At 29.8% G+C, this 6000-nt stretch overlaps 2 pseudogenes; one reads left to right on the top strand and one right to left on the bottom strand.

The window, feature by feature from the left end:
* Positions 1-1849: 1849 nt before the first annotated feature.
* Positions 1850-2169, top strand: LOC143922435 (peroxiredoxin 2 pseudogene; annotated as a pseudogene).
* Positions 2170-2690: 521 nt separating this feature from the next.
* LOC143922482 (peroxiredoxin 2 pseudogene) lies at positions 2691-3046 on the bottom strand (annotated as a pseudogene).
* Between the last annotated feature and the right edge of the window lie 2954 nt (positions 3047-6000).

Here is a 6000-nt window from a genome sequence, read left to right as displayed (position 1 = left end):
GCCCGAATTCTTCTAGGCATGGAATTAAATAATTTTGTTAATAACACTGGCGTGATTTCGTTCTCCCAAAAATTGATTATTATATCTTCAAGTTCTTTCAAAGTTTTCGAGCTGTAGGCTTTCACCTTTTTCTTGAAAATTGCCCAAATGAAAATTAGTTCTCTATGATGTTCAGGTAAAGACTGTTGCCTGGCCAAATGAGGGACTTAATGCCCAAATCTTCTGTATATGTATTTGGTTATTTGAAACATTTAGATGGTATTTGATACTAAAAAAAAAATATTAGAGACAGCAAAATCGTTAAATAACTTACAGAGCGAGTTCGATTGCAAGGTGCAAAATCGTCCTGAAAAATTGGTTCAGCAACGAATTCTGCAAGACCTCCGATAGTGGGTAAGACATGTTACCGATTCGTGTTTTTGTACTGCATGACATTCATGGACCCTCGGACGAAGTCTGAAGCCCCTATATTGTATGCTGTTATGCACCCCCGCATCATAAGATACGAGGAATGTTTGACGGTTGATGAAACACAACTTGCGTGAAAACATTCTCCACTTTTACGGCGAACTGTGGTCTTCCCATCTAATCCAATGAGAATCCAGTTAGATTCATCTAAGAACACCACCCCGTACCAGTCCTCTGATATCCAATTCTTCTTGTCCTTGGCCTATTCCAACCGCTTTTTCTTCATTGAAGACGCCAGAAGTGGGTTTTTCACGAATCTGATCGCTCTAAACCCTAATTTATTCAGCTTCCTTTGGATCGTACGGGTATGTAGTGCTGTGGATGTTGAAGCGTATACCTCATCCCTGATTTTAGAAGCGGTAATTAATCGATCTTGAAGAACAGCACGTTTCATTCCATGCCCAGAGAATTCGGGCAGTTATGAAAAATAAATGTGGAGTAACAAATTTTTAACGTAAATAATTATAAATTTCTTAATGTTTAATAATAGAATAGCTTATTAAAAACATATGAAAAAATTTACAGGTTGAAAATCGCTTCAAAACAAGTGAAACACGACCAAAATGCAGCCAACACGTTTTTCCCCATTTATATACTATTGCTTTTTTTTTGTCGCTCACTGTACTTAAAATACTGACATTTAACACATTCAATTGAATATATTATTACTTTCCCCAAACTTTAACGTACTTAATAAATGTTTAGAAAAGGATAATGATGCAGATTTTATCTTAATTTCAAATACGTGTCTATTTAAACGTCATGTGTACTTAAATACTGACACTTTAAACATTCAATTGAAAATTTCATTAGTTCCGCCAAACTATAATGTAACTAATGATCTAAATACATTGATGTGTTTATTATAAATATTTCTAGAAATTATAACTATGCAGATGTCATATTAGTTATAAATGGTTAAACGTGTTTATTTAAACATCATGTGTACGGAAAAGAATATTTAATTATTTAGTTATGTCCCCCAAACTGTAATGTGAGTACTATTCTACGCGCATTGATTTGTTTATTATAAATATTACACAAAAGCATAGCAATGCAGATTTTATCTTAAATGTATATTGTTAAACGAGTTTATTTTAAACATCACATGTACTTAAAATACTGACATTTAACAAATTCAATTGAATATTAAATAAGTTTCAAAGAGATCAGCTTAGAAGATTATAAAGGGAAATATCTGGTGCTGTTCTTCTACCCATTGGACTTCACTTTCGTGTGTCCAACTGAAATCATAGCGTTCTCAGACCGTGTCGACGAATTCAAGAAGATAAACTGTGAAGTAGTTGCTGCTTCAACTGACAGTCACTTCAGCCACTTGGCATGGATAAACATTCCGAGGAAGGAAGGTGGACTCTGAGAAATGAGAATACCATTAGTGGCCGATAAATCGACAATAATTGCTCGCGACTATAACGTTCTCGATGTAGATTCAGTAATTCCCTTCCGAGGCTTGTATTTAATTGACGGCAAGCAAAAGCTTCGTCAAATGATAGTCAACGATCTGCCTGTAGGAAGGGATGTCGATGAAACTTTGAGATTAGTGCAAGCTTTTCAATACACCGACAAACATGGAGAGGTTTGCCCCGCTGGATGGAAACCTGGACAAAAGACGATGAAAGCTGATCCCAAAGGCTCCCAAGAATACTTTAATTCTGCTAATTAAATCAGTTGACCCGTAACTGTTTTAGTTAATCGTATCCGATGCAGCTCTTTGGATACCTTTCCAATTGAACATTGATATATTACCTAAATGAAACTTGCAATTCAGAAGAATATTTAATAAGTTTCCCCAAACTTTAAAATGTTCAATTGGATGTGCTAAATGTCAGTATTTTAAGTACATGTGATGTTTAAAATAAACTCGTTTAACAATATTCAGTTAAGATAAAATCAGCATCGTAGTTCTTTTTTAATCGTTTATTACGTACAGTAAAGTTTGAGGAAACTTAAAAAATGTTCAAATGAATGTGTTAAATGTCAGTATTTTAAGTACATGTGATGTTTAAAATAAACACGTCTAAGTATTTAAAATTAAAATAAAATCACCAGCGTTGTCCTTTTTTAAACATTTATTAAGTACACTAAATTTTGGGGAAACTTACTAAATATTCTTCTGAATTGCAAGTTTCATTTAGGTAATATATCAATATTCAATTGGAAAGGTACCCAAAGAGCTGCATCGAATACGATTAACTAAAACAGTTACGGGTCAACTGATTTAATTAGCAGAATTAAAGTATTCTTGGGAGCCTTTGGGATCAGCTTTCATCGTCTTTTGTCCAGGTTTCCATCCAGCGGGGCAAACCTCTCCATGTTTGTCGGTGTATTGAAAAGCTTGCACTAATCTCAAAGTTCTATCGACATCCCTTCCTACAGGCAGATCGTTGACCGTAATTTGACGAAGCTTTTGCTTGCCGTCAATTATATACAAGCCTTGGAAGGGAATTCCTGAATCTACATCGAGAACGTTATAGTCGCGAGCAATTATTGTCGATTTATCGGCCACTAATGGAATTTTCATTTCTCCGAGTCCACCTTCCTTCCTCGGAGTGTTTATCCATGCCTCGGATTGTTTCTCCCCAAACTTAACTGTACTTAATTAATGATTAAAAATGGACAACGATGCTGATTTTATCTTAAATATATATTGTTAGACGAGTTTATTTTAAACATCACATGTACTTAAAATACTGACATTTAAGGCATTAAATTGAATATATTATTAGTTTCCCCAAACTTTAGTGTACTTAATAAATGTTTAAAAAAGGACAACGCTGGTGATTTTATCTCAATTTTTAATATTTACACGTGTTTATTTTAAACATCACATGTTCTTAAAATAGTGACATTTAACACATTCATTTGAACATTTTTTAAGTTTCCTCAAACTTTACTGTACTTGATAAATGATTAAAAAAGAATTACGATGCTGATTTTATCTTAAATGAATATTGTTAAACGTGTTTATTTTAAACATCACATGAATTTAAAATACTGACTATTTTAAGTACATGTGATGTTTAAAATAAGCTCGTCTAACAATATTCATTTAAGATAAAATCAGCATCGTAATTCTTTCGACAACGCTGGTGATTTTATCTTAAATTTAAATACGTGTCTATTTAAACGTCATGTGTACTTAAATACTGACTATTTAAACATTCAATTGAAAATGAAATTAGTTCCGCCAAACTATAATGTAACTAATGATCTAAATACATTGATGTGTTTATTATAAATATTTCTAGAAATTATAACTATGCAGATGTCATATTAGTTATAAATGGTTAAACGTGTTTATTTAAACATCATGTGTAAGGAAAAGAATATTTAATTATTTAGTTATGTCCCCCAAACTGTAATGTGAGTACTATTCTACACGCATTGATTTGTTTATTATCAATATTACACAAAAGCATAGCAATGCAGATTTTATCTTAATTGTATATTGTTAGAAGAGTTTATTTTAAACATCACATGTACTTAAAATACTGACATTTAACACATTCAATTGAATATATTATTAGTTTCCCGAAACTTTACTGTACTTAATAAATGATTAAAAAAGGACAACGATGCTGATTTTACCTTAAATGTATATTGTTAGACGAGTTAATTTTAAACATCACATGTACTTAAAATACTGACATTTAACACATTCAATTGAATATATTATTAGTTTCCCCAAACTTTACTGTACTTAATAAATGATTAAAAAAGGACAACGATGCTGATTTTACCTTAAATGTATATTGTTAGACGAGTTAAATTTAAACATCACATGTACTTAAAATACTGACATTTAAACACATTCAATTTAAAATATTTTTAGTTTCCCCAAACTTTACTGTACTTAATAAATGATTAAAAAAGGACAACGATGCTGATTTTATCTTAAATGTATATTGTAAAACGAGTTTATTTTAAACATCACATGAACTTAAAATACTGACATTTAACGCATTCAATTGAATATATTATTAGTTTCCCCAAACTTTAGTGTACTTAATAAATGTTTACAAAAGGACAACGCTGGAGATTTTATCTTAAATTTATGTTGTTAGACGAGTTTTTTTTAAAGATCACATGTACTTAAAATACTGACATTAAACACATTCATTTGAACATTTTTTAAGTTTCCTCAAACTTTAATGTACTTAATAAATGATAAAAAGAATTACGATGCTGATTTTATCTTAAATGTATATTGTTAGACGAGTTTATTTTAAACATCACATGTACTTAAAATACTGACATTTAACACATTCATTTGAACATTTTTTAAGTTTCCTCAAACTTTACTGTACTTAATAAATAATTAAAAAAGAATTACGATGCTGATTTTATCTTAAATGAATATTGTTAAACAAGTGTATTTTAAACATCACATGTACTTAAAATACTGACATTTAACACATTCAATTGAATATAATATTAGTTTCCCCAAACTTAACTGTACTTAATAAATGATTAAAAAAGGACAACGATGCTGATTTTATCTTAAATATATATTGTAAAACGAGTTTATTTTAAACATCACATGAACTTAAAATACTGACATTTAACGCATTCAATTGAATATATTATTAGTTTCCCCAAACTTAAGTGTACTTAATAAATGTTTACAAAAGGACAACGCTGGTGATTTTATCTTAAATTTATATTGTTAGACGAGTTTATTTTAAACATCACATGTACTTAAAATACTGACATTTAACACATTCAATTGAATATATTATTAGTTTCCCCAAACTTTAACGTACTTAATAAATGTTTAGAAAAGGATAATGATGCAGATTTTATCTTAATTTTAAATACGTGTCTATTTATTCGTCATGTGTACTTAAATACTGACTATTTAAACATTCAATTGAAAATTAAATTAGTTCCGCCAAACTATAATGTAACTAATGATCTAAATACATTGATGTGTTTATTATAAATATTTCTAGAAATTATAACTATGCAGATGTCATATTAGTTATAAATGGTTTAAACGTGTTTATTTAAACATCATGTGTAAGGAAAAGAATATTTAATTATTTAGCTATGTCCCCCAAACTGTAATGTGAGTACTATTCTACACGCATTGATTTGTTTATTATCAATATTACACAAAAGGATAGCAATGCAGATTTTATCTTAATTGTATATTGTTAGAAGAGTTTATTTTAAACATCAAATGTACTTAAAACACTGACATTTAACACATTCAATTGAATATATTATTAGTTTCCCCAAACTTAACTGTACTTAATAAATGATTAAAAAAGGACAACGATGCTGATTTTATCTTAATTGTATATTGTAAAACGAGTTTATTTTAAACATCACATGAACTTAAAATACTGACATTTAACGCATTCAATTGAATATATTATTAGTTTCCCCAAACTTTAGTGTCCTTAATAAATGTTTACAAAAGGACAACGTTGGAGATTTTATCTTAAATTTATATTGTTAGACGAGTTTATTTTAAAGATCACATGTACTTAAAATACTGACATTTAA

The sequence above is a fragment of the Arctopsyche grandis genome, chromosome 2, assembly GCF_051622035.1.
Source record: "Arctopsyche grandis isolate Sample6627 chromosome 2, ASM5162203v2, whole genome shotgun sequence".
NCBI lineage: Eukaryota > Metazoa > Arthropoda > Insecta > Trichoptera > Hydropsychidae > Arctopsyche > Arctopsyche grandis.
This window is presented reverse-complemented; position numbering and strand designations above follow the sequence as displayed.